Source organism: Canis lupus, chromosome 36 (assembly GCF_003254725.2).
Source record: "Canis lupus dingo isolate Sandy chromosome 36, ASM325472v2, whole genome shotgun sequence".
NCBI lineage: Eukaryota > Metazoa > Chordata > Mammalia > Carnivora > Canidae > Canis > Canis lupus.
In genome coordinates this window covers 10227886-10246116 of record NC_064278.1, presented here as the reverse complement: position 1 = coordinate 10246116, position 18231 = coordinate 10227886, and positions in this window count along the sequence as shown.

The window sequence follows — 18231 nt, the reverse complement described above, 5'->3', positions numbered from 1 at the left end:
CACTGTTTTTAAAGATGCATCCTGATCTCAGTTGTGCAATAAGTAATTAGAAGAACTGTGTCTCAGTCTGGACTGAAAAGGTAGTGAATGCAACATTTCCTCCTGTAAGTCTGGGATGGGCAGAGTGGCTATATCAGCAGCATCAGAGGCAGCAGCTCAGGAGGAAAATGAGGAGGCCTAGGAGAACCACATGCTGGTGGCCTTGTTTCTACAGACCCCTGAGTCAAACACAAACTCAGGAAAAGCTGAGGGTGCTGGTTCCTAACTGAATCAATGGGAGCTCAATTCAGTATGCTGTGGATTGCATTTATGTCTATACCAAATTTAAAGAAGATTAAAACTAATTCATAGGAAACTCAGGTAACAGAAAACTATACAGTGAGTTTTACGGATTTTAATTCAACACAGCAAACATTCATTCAGTGTTTTTTACATGTAAGGAAGGAAGTTGCAGACTGTGCTTCTGAGAAATTTACAATTGACACTAAAAATTCCAAATAAAAAGAGGAAATAATAAAAAGCCTTAACATTAGCTCAGAATTTAATGGGCATGCAGAAGGAAGAAAATTTTATTTCTTTTCTTTTTCTTTCTTTCTTTTTCTTTTTAATTTATGGGCAGCCCAGGTGGCTCAGTGGTTTAGCACTGCCTTAGGCCCAGGGCGTGATCCTGGAGACCTGGGATCGAGTCCCATGTCGGGCTCCCTGCATGGAGCCTGCTTCTCCCTCTGCCTGTGTCTCTGCTTCTCTCAAGAATAAATTTAAAAAAAATATTTTATTTATTTATTCATGAGAGACACAGAGAGAGAGAGAGAGGCAGAGACACAGGCAGAGGGAGAAGCAGGCTCCCCACGGGGATGTGGGACTCAATCCCAGGACCCTGGGACCATGACCTGAGCTGAAGGCAGACGCTCAACCACTGAGCCACCCAAGTGCCCCCAAAATCTTATTTCTGAGCTGGGGATTCAGGTAAGGCTTAATGTACATCATGACAGGGCCAGTGATGATGGAATCCAAAGAATAATCCAGGAGACAGAGCATAGGTGTGAAACCCATTTCCATCATGCACCAGTTGGAAATTGTGCTCATGTATCAGCAAATGAAAACCCAATGCACAAATTAATCGAATTAAACTTTCATCTTTCTACCCAACAAGAATTTCTGGACAGGCATCAGTGCAGCAACTCTCAGAGCCGTCAACCTCTCAGACTTTTTCATCTTCCTGTTCTCCCTTCCTTAGTGCTCTGTCACCCTGATAGTTCCCAGACGATTCTCGCTTCCCAGGCATCTCAGCCCTGCTTTCTAAAGGATAAAGAAAAAGAACAAGCCATGGAAGAGACAAGAAAATGTTGCCAAAACTCTCAGCAGACTACCATTTAGGTCTCCTTGGCTAGAAGTATGTTGAAAGAGTCCAAGGGGTGCCTGGATGGTTCTGTTGGTTAGGCATCTGACTGTTGATTTCAGCTCAGGTCATGATCTCAGGGTCATGAATTCAGGCCCCAAGTTGGGCTCTGTGCTGGGGGCAGAGCCTGCTTAAGAGGTCTCTCTGTTTCTTCCACTTCCTCTCCCCCCTCCTCTCTCTCTTTCTCTCTGAAAAAAAGAAAGAAAAGAAAAGAAAAGAAAAGAAAAGAAAAGAAAAAGAAGAGACAAGAAAAAAGAGAGAGACAAGAAAAGAAAGAGAGAGGAAGAAAGAAAGAAAGAAAGAAAGAAAGAAAGAAAGAAAGAAAGAAAGAAAGAAAGAAAGAAAGAAAAAGAGAGAAAGAGTCCCTGTTATCAGGGAAATTGAGATACGTAGTTTTTGATGTCTTCTTGTTTTAGCTGGTCACACTGTTAATACCCCTTCCAAAAAATAAAAATAAGAGTTCTGCTAAAGGAAGAAAGAATATTAGGTTGATAACTACCAGGATGTGTTAACATCCCACTTATTAACTATGCAGCCTAGGATAAAAACCACTAACATTTCCGTATTGCGGTTTCTTTACCTGTGAAATGGTCATAATAATATCTTCCCAGTACGTGTTTGGGTGGGGATCAGGGGCTAAGTATTCAGAATGTCTGGATAAGTTAGAAGAGTCTAATAAAGCATAGCTGCTGTTATTGTTTGGTTAATTGGTTAGTTGGTTGATTGGTTAGGAACTGAAGGAGGAGTCAGGTTTCAATAGGTAAATATTGGAAGAAGAAAATCTTAGATGAAGGAAACAAGATTGCAAGATTGCAAAAACATAGAATTAGAGAAAAATATGTAAGAAAGTTTAAAGTGTAGTGTGTTCAGCAAATTTAATATGGTTCGGGCAGACTGTCACCCACATTAAAAGCAAAAAGCAAATGGTAACTCTAGAAAGTTAGGTTGGAACCGGGTCATAAGATGGGTGTTGGCAGTGGGGGAGGGAAGACGGGTATAAGAGCCAGGTCAAGGGGTTTGGATGCCTGGGCAGGTAACGTGGCAGCAGTGAAGGTTTCAATGCAGGATTAAGTCCGAGCTGTGCTTCATGCTGACCATTCTGACGGCAGCGCACACAACATACTTGGGAGCTGGAAAGAAACCAAAGCAAGGAGACCAATAGGGAAATTATATCCAAGCCGAACATAAGAGCCTGAAGTGAGACAGCAGCAACAGAATGGAAAAGAGGTACTGATTTGGGAGTCATTTTTAAAGCATTAATTCCAGAATCTGGCATCCAACAGAATATAAAAGGTCAGGGGAAAGACGGTGCCAAGGTAATGAGCTAACCGTCAAGCTTAGTGGTGTGGTTAGGCAGGGTGGAGGGTAGAGAGCAGGCCAGGGAGAAAGAGGACCACAGGAAAGAAAAGTGGAAGAATGGAGAAGGAAGTTGAAGGGAAGGGAGAGATGGAAAAATACTGAGAGTAGAAACATTTAGTCATGTAAAATAAGATGTATAAAAATGGTTCTAGTCCAAGGGGTTGTTTAATCCATAAAAGGAATTTTCTCAGGCAAATTAATGAATCTGTAACAGCTACATGCCTAAGCCGAGTCATGTGCTAATCTGGCTGTGTGGGGAGGCACCGCCCATGTACACTTCAGAACATTTACTTGCTGTTGCAACAGCATTAGCATAGAAATAGGCCAAAAGTATGCAACCGAGTTTCGGAAGGAAATTCCCACTACTTAGTCTTTCCCTCTCATTAGGATGCAAAATTATTCCTCTGGAAGTATCTGGGGCCAGTTTTCCCTTCCTAGAGGCAGAGGGATGAGTTAATTCACCTCTTTAGGATCCCTTGCAACATTCAGATCTTGTGATCGTGGACTCTGGGCTCAGTTTCAGCAGTTAATGGTCACAACGGAAACCCAAGGCGAAAGCAGACTGGGGAATCGCTGCTGGAATCAAGGCACTTTGTCACTTCGAGAAGAACAGAGTAAGGGACATAAGTGGTCTATTGACAGAATTGTTTGCTTATCATTTTTGGCACCTGACATTTAAAACTGGGCAGGAAACACCTTTGAAAAATGATAACCCCAAACAGTTTAGACTTCATACAGTACTCTCATCTCCTTTTCTGGGATTTGGGTTTTTTTGAAATTTTAACATTGTAGCTTTAGATCATCGAAATACGTTCTTAGGTTTGCCGAAAGGGATAATTTAGATTCTAGGATCATATTTTTGAAGGATTATTCTGAAAATGCTTTTAGTGAGTTTTTATACTGACACAAATGTTTTCCGTAATTATTCAGTATTATTTCAAGCAAAATGCTAGTTTGTTTCAAAGTTCAGAAACCTCTTTGTAAAACGTTATGTGTTTTCTTCCAGTATTTTGGTTTACTTTAGAGATAATCATTTTCCCTAAATGAAGTCACTGGAATTTACTAGTGTTTAATTTGATACCTGCTTTGCCTCGGGCACGTAATGAGCCCTGATGTAAAAAGGTACAATTTGATTATGCGAAATTATCTCACTTGTGATTAAGACTAGCTAGTTTCAGGAGTCAAAGTGATCGTAAATAAATTCATATTAGAGGGCTGAATGATTGGAAATCATGTTTTTCTCATCTTTTTTGAATTTTATTACATGTGAGGTTACAGATCCCATGAGTTTATGGCACTTAAAGCAGTAAAAGTGCTAAACTGGATTTATAATGATATTCATAAATCACCTTATAATAGAAAAAGACTGTAGCGCATCTTCAAGTTGGCAGCTGTCTGCAATGAAACTAAGCAGTCCTCTTTCCTCCTTCATATTCATGGAAGTACTCTGCTATTTTGAATCTCACTTGAAGTTCCCAACTCCTAAAGTAATAATGTCTTGACTGTAGGTAAGACCTTCCTTGTAGAGTTTTTTGGCAAAAACACCAGTCAAGAAAATAGAAGATATCTGTTTATAATCTCCTTTTACATCCCCATAACCACATATTTTATAGGCTTCCAAAGTGAAGATTAAGTCAAGGTCATCCAGTTAGAGATTAATTTTTTAACACCAAGTCTAGTTTTCCATTCATTACCTTATCTTTATTACCTTAAAAAATCACACTCAGGGGGCACCTGGAGCTCAAGTCATGCTCTCGGGGTCCTGGGATGGAGCTGACATTGGGCTTCCTGCTCAAAGGGGAGTCTGCTTCTCCCTCTCCCTCTGCTGTCCCCGCCTCATTTTCTTTCTCTCAAATAAATAAATAATCTTCAAAAAAAAAAAAAAAAAAAAACACTGAGCATGTATTATAAGTTTAAACTTTGTAAATCACAGGTTATATCTCAATCAAGGTATTATGCCTTACAAGAAGCTTTCTTACTAAATGCATTTCTTTAGCATTTAATGCCAAGTTAAAAGAATTTAAAGAACTCAGATTAGGTTGCTTTTTAGTAATTCTCATTGTGATTTATTAAATTAAATTACAAATTGAAGTGCAGCTGAAATAACTCTGTAACTGGTGCTGTTATGGTTAATAAAAAGCTTTCAATACCTAACATTCATCTCTGGAACATTTATTTTCATGAAAGTGAGTTCTGTTCACCAAGTACTAATTAGACATTTGTAGAGCTAAAACTTTGTGTTTGAATCTTCTTAGGAAAATCACAGCAACAAGTTCTGAGAAGTATGGAGTATGGATGGGATTCTAATTAGTGCTATTCCAATTAGCATTGATTTCAATCAGTGCTATTGATCTTCAACTACATGCCAGAGGAGCCTGTGCCAGGCCCCTCTCTCTATGAACATTATGACATTTAATTCTCCCTCAAAATTGATGGGGTAGGCATAGCAATCTGTATCTCACAAATGATAAAATTCCAGGATTCTGAGATTTAGTTTGATATTCTGTCCATAAGCTTAACAGTGGCAAAATAAGTTGTCTGAACTTTGCATTGGGGCCGAAGGGTAGATTAGTATATAATATTCATCGTAATGATGGTATTTGTTATGAATTGATTAATTCATTTATAAGTTGGGCTGATAGTATCAGCAAACAAAGTTATACTCAAATAAAATGAACCTTCAGTAGAGCTATGGCAATGGAACATATTGTGGAACTTTATATATTTCTATATTGTTTTTCACGTTTATTAGAGTAAATGCTAATTGTAACTGAAAACAAGCAAAATACAAGAAACTGGTGAGAAAACTTTGGTTAGACTTACTTGAAGGGTGGGAATGTCCACTTATTTTGATGCTGAGTCTCCATAATATGTGTGGTGGAAATCAATAATAACAGCAACAATAATAATAATTGTAGTTTTGTATGTTGTATATATTCAAGCATGTTACTGTATGGCATGGATATTATACATGCCAAATCCTATATATATATATAGGATATATATATATATATAATTGATTGATTTTAGAAAGAGAATGTGTGTGCAAGTGGGGAGAGGAGCAGAGAGAGAGAGGGAGAGTAAGAACCTCAGGCAGTCTTCCCACTGAACATGGAGCCCAAAGTAGGGCTCAATTCCAGAACCCTGAAATCGTGGCCTGATCTGAAATCAAGAGTCAGCCACTCAACTGACTAAGCCACTCAGGTGTGTATATATATGTATACATACACATATATAAATGCACTTAATCTTCACAACCTTTTGAACTAGAGATAATTATTATACCTATTCTAGAGAGAGAAGCAGGCTCCTTGCAGGGAGCCCAACGTGGGACTCGATCCCAGGACCTCAGGATCACACCCTGGGCCTAAGGCAGGCACTCAACCACTGAGCCACCCAAGCATCCCAACACCTACTCTTTATTGCCATAGAGAATTCTGTTTGAATTCCCCTATGGTCTAATTCTTTTTTTTTTTTTAAGATTTTATTTATCTATTCATGAGAGACACAGATAGAAAGGCAGAGACATAGGTAGAGAGAGAAGCAGGCTCCCTCTGGGGAGCCTGATGTAGGACTCAATCCCAGGACCCTGGGATCATGACCTGAGCCAAAGGCAGATGCTCAGCCACTGAGCCACCCAGGCATCCCCACTATGGTCTAACTCAATGACTATTAGGTAATGTATCATTTTGATAGTTTCACTTTGGCATTGAAATCACAAATTCCTAATCCTTACCTGATTTAGTAATTAGAGAACCAAATTACTTTCAATTCAATTCAGTACATATTTGTTGAGAGCCTGTCAGATGCCAGACAATCTTCTGGATGCTTAGGGTGTGTCAGGTATCTTTGGGCAGCTGAAGTGGTAGAAGGAAAAAAAAAGTAAGTGCCTGAATTCTCCATAAAGTAGAGCCTGTGACCAAGACTTATGTAAGTATAAGTGAATAATTTATTAGTATGATCTCAGTGAACAAAATTTAGGGACAGGGTGAATAAAAGGATGGTGGAAGTATCAATTATTGTACCCACTCTCTTGTTCTACAACGTATGAGATACTTTGTAAAAGTGTCCAGGAACATCTGCCTGAGGGAATAAAATGCCCACCTTCTACAGGATCCAGTCCCCCCCACCTTCAGGTTACGCTAATTTTGTACCCAGCAGGTTCCCAAAGGTAGTCTGCACTGTCAGAGAAGCCCTAAGACAGGAATTTAAGATGTGAGTCTGAGGTAAGGCACTGCGTGCCTGAATCAGGCTGCAACCACATGAAGCTGGTCAAAGCGCTCAGGGAACCAGTGACCACTGCCAAAGCCAGAATTATAGGCGAGGCCAGTAGGATTGAAAGCTATATACAAGCTAAACAACGTAACAATGAACAAACATAAGAAAATCACATCATATTTAAGAAAGTGACAAATACTATTGATAAAAAACAAAATAAAGCAGTTTAAGGAGATTTGGAATGACAACAGTAAAACAATTAGGCTGAAATCGAAATACAGTGGTCAACCTTGCCTCATTAAGAGAGAAATAATTGGGGGATCCCTGGGTGGCGCAGCGGTTTGGCGCCTGCCTTTGGCCCAGGGCGCGATCCTGGAGACCGGGGATCGAATCCCACGTCGGGCTCCCGGTGCATGGAGCCTGCTTCTCCCTCTGCCTGTGTCTCTGCCTCTCTCTCTCTCTCTGTGACTATCATGAATAAATAAATAAAATATTTAAAAAAAAAAAAAGAGAGAAATAATTGAGCAATGACTTGAAGAAGGTGAAGGAACAAGTCAAGCAGATAACTGAAACTTAAGAACAATCTGAATACTGTTAATTATGAAGAACTGTTGAGTAAGTTCCTTCTCTGATCTTTTTTACTTCTACATCTCTAGTTGGAGAGGGCTTTAAAGCGTTCGTTAAAATCTACAATTAGTTAGAACTTTTGGTTTGGTTTTCAGGCATTCCATTAACTTCTTTAAATTTACTGTTTTTTTGTTTGTTTGTTTGTTTGTTTGTTTGTTTTTTCCTTTTCCTCTCAAGTAAGGCAAGCTTTTATTACTCTTAGGTAAAAAAGACTATATGGAAAAAAAAAAAAAAGAAAGACTATATGGTAATAATGTAAAGAATGTACATCTCCAACCCAACTTCTCCCTTGGATGTTGACCTATAGATCTAACTGTTGATGACTTAACATCCTCACATGGATGTCTAACAGACATTTTAAACTTATCATGTCCAAATTGGACTCCTGATATCCCCTCCCCCCATACATCAAATATGCTCATTTTACTTTTTAGTTGAATACAATTCCATTTTCAAGTTTTCAGTGCCAAATTCTCAGTGCCATTCTTGATTCTTTTCTTTCTTTAACTTTCTATGTCTGGTTTATAGTCAAATTTTGATGTTTCTAATTTCAAAATATAGCCAGAATTTAGCTACTTCTTCACAGCCAGAGGCTTGGTTTAAGCCACCATCATCCCTCATCTGTATTACTGCAATAACTTCCAATGCCCTCCTCATTTTCTTGCTTACCTTCCTACAGACTTAAAAACTTGCATCAGATCATGTCATGCCTCACGTAAATGCCTCCAGTGGTGGGACACCTGGGTGGCTCAGTGGTTGAGCATCTGCCTTTGAGTCAGGGCCTGATCCTGAAGTCCTGGGATTGAGTCCCACATCGGGCTCCCTGCATGGAGCCTGCTTCTCCTTCTGCCTGTGTCTGCCTCTCTCTGTGTGTCTGTCATGAATAAATAAATAAAATCTTAAAAAAAAAAAAAAAACCTCCAAGGGGTTCCTGACCCACCCTACGTAAAAATCAAAGTCCAACTCTAACTTACAAGGCCCTATATGTTCTAACTACCCATTACCTCTCTGACCTCATCTCCTACCACTTTCTTGTTCCAAACAGACACACTATCTACCCTTAAGCCTTTGAATTTACTATTCTTCCCCAGATATCAGATGACTAATTCCTTCAATTCCTTCACATTTTTCTCAGGAGTCACTTTCTCAATGAAGCCTTTCCCCCACTATGGAGAATAGCACAACTTCTCCACCCAACAGTTCCACTTGTCCTTTTCTGCTTCAGTCTTCTCCATAGAATTTATCACTTTGTAATACCTTCCTTATCTCTCTCATGTATTGTTCACCTTTTCCGCTAGCATACAAACACCTGAAACTGAACTGAACACATAACATATGCTCGATAACTTTTTGCTGTATGAAAGAATAAACAAATGGTTTTGGAGGCATCCATTTGCCTTCAGGATAGTTATGAGGATTACAGCAGAAATCCAAAAAACAAGAAAACATTCAGCTTTTGGGGTACCTGGGTGGCTCAGTGGTTGAGCATCTGCCTTGAGCTCAGGTCATGATCCCAGGGTCCTGGGATCGAGTCCTGCATTGGGCTCCCTGCAAGGAGCCTGCTTCTCCCTCTGCCTATGTCTCTGCCTCTCTCTGTGTGTCTCTCATGAATAAATAAAATCTTAAAAAAAAGAAAGAAAGAAAGAAAGAAAATCTTCAGCTTTTGAAAACCAAAGTGTAATTTCTCAGCTAGCCAATAGGCTTGAGTATCAAAATTTATTAAGAAACAAAATATTTTCCCAATATCTTTCCCTCCTATTAATATATTAAGAACAAGGTTGAGCAAACTGGTTGGCCAAATTTTATTATAGGTCATAAGGAAAAGGAAATCCGTGATCTGGCATCAGCAAGTATCTTTCAGAAAGGAAGGAGCAGAAAGCCTTTCTCTTCCAGGAAAGGTAATATTGAGAAGAAAAAGAAGCAGAGAAAATAACCCGTTGGATGTGTGCTATCTGCCTAACTCTTTCAGAGTTAACATCACGGGAGGTGGGATATTAATTAGGTTGAAAGGAAAGCCAGAAGCAGGAGCTTTGGCCCATCTCCCACTGGGTACCCAAAGACCATCTTCACACTGACACTGGGACAGGAAGAGGAAAACTGTAATAATGCCGAGGCACTGGAGGGAAGTGGTTAAAAAAAGTGGTTACAATGAGGAAATCAAAGCACTCCTAGAAAAAAAAACTTCAATGCAGGCAGACCAGACCAACCAGAAAGCACGTGGGAGACACACACATGGGTGTGGAAGACACACCCAGAAGAAATAGGAGATCTGTAGTGCCATCTAGGATCAAGACAGTACATAATTACAGGGGAAAAAAATTAAGTTCTGACTTAATCAAGATAAACAAACCATAATTTCTTAGCCATAGATTTCAATGATGAACACAAGCAAGACACTCATGGACTGGACCATGAGCACAAGTCAGTGGATATCAATCATCAACCATTGTAAATCCAAGAGTCAGACCAACACAAAGACCATCATGAGGCACTCCACCTCTCCAATGAAGATCCTAAACATTCCCCTCATCTAGATTCCCTCTTATAAAGAGGGAAGGCACAGGACAAATAGTCTCGATAAAGAGTTGGTTTTTATTTGACTAAATGTTTACATAATCAAATTGTTTTTAACTAGAAAGAGACTGTGTAAAGTGAAAGAAAATGATATACATTGAACTGGCAAACTGAAGTTTTGATCCCTACTATAATTACTCCTGCTAAATGAACTGAAGGCTCAGAAAAATTTTATCAGTTATAGATAAATAAAAAGCCCCACGCATTCTTTGCACGTCTGTACCATAATGAATTTTCCACCCTACAACCACAGCAAATACATTATCCCTTACCTCCCTAAGCAGTCCTGATTTAAAATACTATGGCCAGTCGGAAGCCAACCTAATCAATTGTTCACTTGTTACTTCACACTGACCATTATAGGACATGATAGAATTTCAACCCTGTCCAGGCTCTTTATTCTATGCTTCTGAGAAAATTATATAGACAGAAAATATAAGCTTTTATAACAATGGAAATGTTAGCTCTCTCAACATAATTAGGAGTACGTCAAATACAAAATAATATATGTAGAAAAAACATCACATAGTTGAACTTTCTCCCACGGTTCCAAGGAAATTTAGGACACACTTTCTTCCATATTCATCATGCAGTCAACCAATATCCAAAGCAGAAACTGACATCCTGAAGTCTTGCCAAATGGAACACCAACCAAATATATAGTAATGTGACTTCAGGTAAAAAAGTATGATTCAAGATATCCCTTAATAAATGTAATATTCCTCTTTTTAAGATTTTATTTTATTTTTTAAGACTTTATTATTTATTTATTTATTTATTTATTTATTTATTTATTTATTTAGACACACACAGAGAGGGGCAGAGACAAGGCAGAGGGAGAAGCAGGCTCCATGCAGGGAGCCTAATGCAGGACTCGATCCTGGGACTCCGGGATCATGAACCCAAGCCGAAGGCAGACATTCAACCACTGAGCCACCCAGGCGTCCCAAGATTTTAGTTATTTATTCATGACAGACACACAGAGAGAGGCAGAGACATAGGCAGAGAGAGAAGTAGGACCCCTGTTGGGAACCTGATCAGAAACTTGATCCCAGGACCCCAAGATCACAACCCAAGCCAAAGGCAGATGCTCAACCACTGAGCCACTCAGGTGTTCTAACTGTAACACTTCTGAATGAATATATTTTCTTTGAAAATGATGTAAAATATTGGTTTTATTTACTGGCAATTTCTTACTTTCACTCTACGTTTACCTGGGAAATACTAGTAAAATGTCATCTGTAATAGGGTCTCAGCTTTTGCGTTGATCGTGTAATAAAAGAATTTAACCTGTCATTTGCTGAATTTAATTGCTATTTTTTTAAATTAAAAATAAGGAGTTATATCCTGTTGTTTTTGCTTGTTAGTAACTGACTAGAAGAGTTTCTTGGCTAAGCAATTAACCAAATGCCATAGTAATTACTTAAATTATAGTTTGGTGTCTAAGATTTACTGGGGAAAATTGATGGTCATGAAGACTTATTGGCTAATCAAGACCGACTCTTCTATCCATCTTATAAAGTCTCTTCCTAGAATAAGACAGGTAAGAACAAATAACATATCATTTGACAAAATACAATTTAAGCATTTAAATATTTAACTTATTTAAAATATTGTTACTGGGCAGCCCGGGTGGCTTGGCGGTTTGGCGCTGCCTTCAGCCCAGGGCCTGATCCTGGAGACCCGGGATCAAGTCCCATGTTGGGCTCCCTGCATGGAGCCTGCTTCTCCCTCTGCCTGTGTCTCTGCCTCTCTGTGTGTGTGTGTGTGTGTGTGTGTCTCTCATGAATAAATAAATAAAATCTTTTAAAAAAAATAAAATATTGTTACTGGTTTTATTATGTACATCAAAATGAAAGACAGTCTATAAGAAAACTAAAAATAAAGCACGATATATACATATTTGTTTTTTCCCATGTTCAATTTACCAGAAATAGCATGAAAATTTTTTAAAAAACTTGTTATGGCTAATATCACTGTCTGTCTAGTGCTCCTAATGATCACATTCTATACGCAACCATTGATATTTACTCCTCTTTCTCTAGTGCCAGCTATCATTTACCCAATTATAATTGCTCCTAGATAGTATCACATCATACTTCAAAAAGTATGATTTATCAGGTTTTTTTTAATGTAAAAATGACTATAAGTGAATGTAAATATCAAAGTTAGCAATGAATTTACTAATTGGAAAATACTGTTGCAAACTTAAGATAAGCAAAGAAACAATAAATTACCAAGAAACAGATATGATGCTTTTAGGTTCAAATAGAGTGATAATCTAAATTAACCAATCGATTTAGAGAAATAAAATCTTTTACTCTCATTTAACATCACAGAAATTTCCAGGACCAAGAACAAGGCAACTATTACAACAGTGTTTCCTTTAAGAGTTTATTTTATTTTTTAAAAAGATTTTATTTATTTATTCATGAGAGACAGAGAGAAAGAGAGAGAGAGAGAGAGAGAGAATGGCAGAGACACAGGCAGAGGGAGAAGCAGGCTTCATGCAGGGAGCCCAACATGGGACTCGATCCCAGGTCTCCAGGATCACGCCATGGGCTGAAGGCGGTGCTAAACCACTGAGCCACCCAAGCTGTCCTCCTTTAAGATTTTAAAAGCTAATGGTTTAAAAAGAAAAGTTAAGCAATCTTTATGCCAGAGTAGAATCCCCTAGCTAAAAACTATTAATCACAATAAAATTATGAAAAGTTAGGTGTAAAACCTAAAGTCGATTTAGTTATATTTTTGACAATGTGTCATTTTGAAAAGGCTGAAAACCATTAATACAAATAGTTGAGTCAAAATGTGCTAAAATTTTATTTAGCTTATTAATTAATTAGGGAAACAGGATGTTAAATCTGGTTCTAGTGTCAGAAATAACCAAAATTACTAGTACCGACCAAAAAATGTGTTCTCTCCAGTGGGCATAAACTATTTTCCAATTCACTTGAACTCACAAACTACAGACACCAAACAAATAATCCCCACGATTATTCTTGAAGACAAGAGAAGGCTGGTCTTATTTTATCTTGGCATGTGGGTGTAGCTTGAGGTGTTAATTAACCACAAAGCTTCCTTGCTGAGGTCAGCTCATTTAGAACCATTAGTGTGAACAACGACCCAGCCAGGAAATTAACTTCTCTGTAAATTTCATAAAGAGTCTCAGATTTATTTTCAATAACTTCTATTATTTTACAGATAGTTTTTGAATTGTTCTTATTGGCTGTTTTATTCTGAGACCAAGAAACTAAATCTCAGAAATTTATCTCAACAAAGTTTACCAGTAGAATCTATAAATTTGGGTAGATTCTTCTCTCCTCAAGGTCCCTAACATATAATAAGATTTCTGGGCTGCCAAGGAGTGACGTTATTTACAGCCTATAAGCTCTGGAACCATATCAGACCAATTTTCTGGGACTGTTTTATGGGCATTGGCTTCACCTTTGAAGTACAACTTGTCAGAACTGATGAAATGAGATTTATTCTCTTACAGTATGAAACTTCCTGGTATGGTCTTGATTGCATAATCAATTTATCTAATTGTGTCCTGGTAAAAAGAAGGACAGATTCTTACTGAACTGGCACAGCTAATTATCATTGCCATAAAAAATAAGCTAAAAGACTCAGGAAAGTATTGGTTCCTGAATTCTGAAGCCTCAGGGAGAATAAATTACCATTTAGAAAATGTTTTATTTCAATCTGCAAAAGCAGAGTCTACTAAATTGAGAGCTAGGGGGAGATCAAGAAAAAAGAAAAAAAAGGTTTTCTCATCTACCCAATCAGAAAAAAAAAACAAAAACAAAAACAAAACCCACTAAAAATATTCTCAAAATTAGATTTCTCTCCTACTTGAATATTAGAAATTAGTTCAATGTCCTGCTTTTGTGAGGTGTCCTCTTCAGAACTAAAAAAAGTATTGATAATCTTGACTCGGTCTTTTAGGATCTGACAGTTGTCTAAATAATGACATTTTAAGATCCATATCTTATACCCATAAGTGTGTATCTTGAAATATCAATAGTCAAGGGGCCCCTGGGTGGCTCAGTCAGGAAGGGGCCAGCTCTTGATTTTGCCTTAGGTTATGATCTCAGAGCCATGAGCTCAAGCCCCATGTCAGGCTACTCTGTCAGTGTGGAGTCCGCTTGAGATTTTCTCTCTCTTTCTGCCTCTACTCCTCTGCCCACTCTATCTCTCTCTCTCTCGAAATAAATACATAAAATTTAAAATATGTGTATGTATGTAAAATAAATATTAATAGTTAAAGGTATATGGTACGGTTTGAATTTCTTTTCTACTATTATACAATGAAATTACCCTATATAGTAGCTTAAAACAACTTCCACTTATTATCATACAGTTCTGTAGATCAAAAGTCCTGGAGGGCTCAGATCATGAGCTGAGCCGGAGGTAGATGCTTAATTGACTGAGTCATCCAGGCGCCCCTGTGTCTCTCATTTTTTAATTCGCAATTGTATTATCCTTCCACATCATCCACAGGACATTACATGCCCTATATTAGAATAGAACAAATACTGTTGCATTATTTTTTAGGCCTTTTATTTTTTTATTTTTATTTATTTGTTTAGGCCTTTAAAAATGTTTGAAATGCCCATATTTATTGGTAACCCACAAAGCAAGAGGTTTTACTTTTATCCCCCCATCTTTGTTTTCAAACATGATGCTTTTTATTATTCTCAGAGGGTAATCAATACTAAATTATTATTCAAACAATGCCAAGGAAATTCTACAAATCTACCTACAGATTAATACTTTAAATTGTTATGACCACTGTTAAGAATTCACCATCAAGTTAGAGATGATGAAACAAAATGATCCGTGTGATGTAGAATTGGTAGCTAGTAAAAGAATGTGTGGCATTAGATTTGATCATTGTCTGTCACATAAAAGTGTATTCTAACCAATCATGCCTATGAGATTTTTTTCCAGATTTACACAATATAAATGTTAAAAGAGAAAATTTGATATTCCATATGGACATAATAATTCACTATGTCAGGGACTGACAAACTTTAGTGTAAAGGGACAGATATTGAACATTTTTTTTTTAAATTTTTTATTTATTTATGATAGTCACAGAGAGAGAGAGAGAGAGGTAGAGACATAGGCAGAGGGAGAAGCAGGCTCCATGCACCGGGAGCCCGACGTGGGATTCGATCCCGGGTCTCCAGGATCGCACCCTGGGCCAAAGGCAGGTGCCAAACCACTACGCCACCCAGGGATCCCCGATATTGAACATTTTTTAGGCTCCACGAGTCACACAGTTTCCACTGCAGCAGCTACTTGACTCTGTTGTCGCATAAACATAGCCATAGAAAATATGCAAACAAATGAGTGAAGCCATCTTCCTAAAAAAATCTTCCTTTATGAACACTAAATTTTTAAGTTCATATAATTTTCACATGTCTCACATTACTTTTCTTTTGCCATTTTCCAACTATTACAAAATGTACAAACCATCCTTAGCTGGCAGTTGGTGAGCCTTGCATTATATCATACATTAAGCAAACTCTAGCTAGTATCTAGAAGTCTTGGGGACAGCTGCTGTCATGGAACACTGCAGCCACAAAACTCAACCTCTTCTTAGGGTTGATAAGAATAAACTATAGAAAGTTTGTCACTTCCATTTCTTGGACCCTTTTCTTATAGGAAACAGTGGCATATGTTAGTAATTGCTGTGATTATATTTGTTACTCATTCCCAACTGTTGTTAACACCTACTACATACAAATTACTCTGATAAGGATTTGGGGTGCCTGATATCAAGGGAAGAACAAATAAAGACAGTACCAGACATAATAAACTAAGAGACCACGCAGCTAACAGGAAGGCAAAAGCTCATATATTGAGGGATGGGGAATGGATCTTTAAGGAAGGCTATCTGATGGTGGTATAATTTTGATCTGGGCTTATAGGAGAGGTACAATATCAATATTAAATACTGAAAAAGAACGTTCTAATTATAATTGAGCTAATGAAGGTACATAAAAGGCCCTGTGCAGAAGTCCAAATCACCTCTTTTCTTAACAAGTGATATTTAGCCACTAATAATCTATGAACTCAAATATTAGAAAGCACAAAGAAATACTTTAGGCACACTAAAAGCCATGAAGGCTTTGTGTATTTACTAAAACCACCAGTCTTTACTAATTATTAAACCCAGAAAAATCCATCTGCCTCTCCATTCAACTCAATCCAGCATCTAAACCAATGAATTTCCATCTTTGTGTCTATCCATATAATACTGCATAATATCATGTTTAGATTTATGCTGTGAATTTAGTCTTTAAGTAGTGCTAGCTATATGGAGATGCGTGTACCAAGCAACAACAATAAGGTAGGTGCCGTATAATTAGATATGATTTTCTCTTTTGTATATTGTATATTTGATGTTGCTTTAGATGTTATTCCATTAAATGCTCACAAAAAAACAAACAACGGAGTATGATATCACATTTATTTTTTCACTGACTTACAGGAGCAATTCAAAGATCTCAAATGGTTGTTACAACATATTTACTGTAAAACCCTAGTACTTAGTGGGCACCTGGGTGGTTCAGTTGGCTAAGCGTCCACCTTTGGCTCAGGTCATGATCTCGGGGTCCTGGGATTGAGTCCCAAGTCAGGCTCCTTGCTCCATGGAGAACCTGCTTTTCCCTCTCCCTCTGCCGTTCTTTCTCTCCTTTTGTCTCTTATGAATAAATAAATAAAATCTTTAAAAGAAAAAAAATAAAATCCTAGCATTTACTTTAAAAATTTCTCTCTACACATATTCTCAAGATTTGCTTAGATTTCTACCTACATTTTTCTCTAAATTAGAGAAGCCAGCTAACCTTTGAAAAAAAATCTGATCAAAACCAGTCACCATCAGTTATGTGGATGTTGGTTACAATGTTAATTTCCTGTGAGCACTGCATTAGCTGCAAACAATTTCTCATACAATGTACTTTCATTAACATAACGTTTGAAAAATTTTCTAATTGCCTTTGTGATTTCTTTTTTCACCCATGAACTATTTAGAAATTCTCAAAGTATTTAAGATTTTCTCTAAATATCTTACTAAGTTCTAGTTTTATTCCATTACAGTCAGAGAATAAACTCTGTATGGGGCAGCCTGGGTGGCTCAGTGGTTTAGAACCGCCTTTAGCCCAGGGCCTAATCCTGGAGACCCGGGATAGAGTCCCACGTCGGGCTCCCTGCATGGAGCCTGCTTCTCCCTCTGCCTGTGTCTCTGCCTCTCTCTGTCTCTGTGTCTCTCATGAATAAATAAATAAAATCTTTAAAAAAATAAAACAAACTCTATATGAGTTTAGTTCTCTTAAATGTACTGAGATTATTACACAGCTCCATGTGTAGTCTATACAGGTGAACATATACAGTTCTCAGGTATAGTGGGCTGTAAATGTCAACTAGGTTTTAATGTTTTACCATGTTGTGCAGATCACCTCTCTCTCTCTCTCTCTTTAAAGATATTTATTTATTTATTTATTTATTTATTTATTTATTTATTTATTTAACAAAAGGAGAGCAAGAGCAGGGGAGCTGCAGGCAGAGAGAGGAAGAAGCAGGCTCCCCACCCAGCAGAGAGCCCGATGTGGGACTGATCCCACGTCTCCAGGATCATGACCTGAGCTGAAGGCCGACGCTGAACCGACTGAGCCACCCAGGCATCCTTGATCACCTATTTTTTTTACTTTTTTTTTTTGCCTAGTTAATTAGAATTAACTATAATGCATCTCTCCCTTCCCCCCACTTTTTTTGGCCTAGGCAAGTTCTTATAGGCACCATGTTAAAAAAAAAAAAAAGGAAGAAAAGCAATACAAGAGAGCAATAACTAACTTTAGCAGTTTATTTTTTTATTTCTATTTTTAGAAGGAATTTAGAATAAAAAGGAAAAAAAAGGAGTGATTCATACACTTGATGAAAAGTGGCATTTTAGTTTTGTGGTTTGGTTTTTTTGGTAAAGAGGAGGCAGCTGCTGGAGTGTTTCTTAACTAAAAATCTTCTATGATCAAAGGCATCAAAGATAGCCA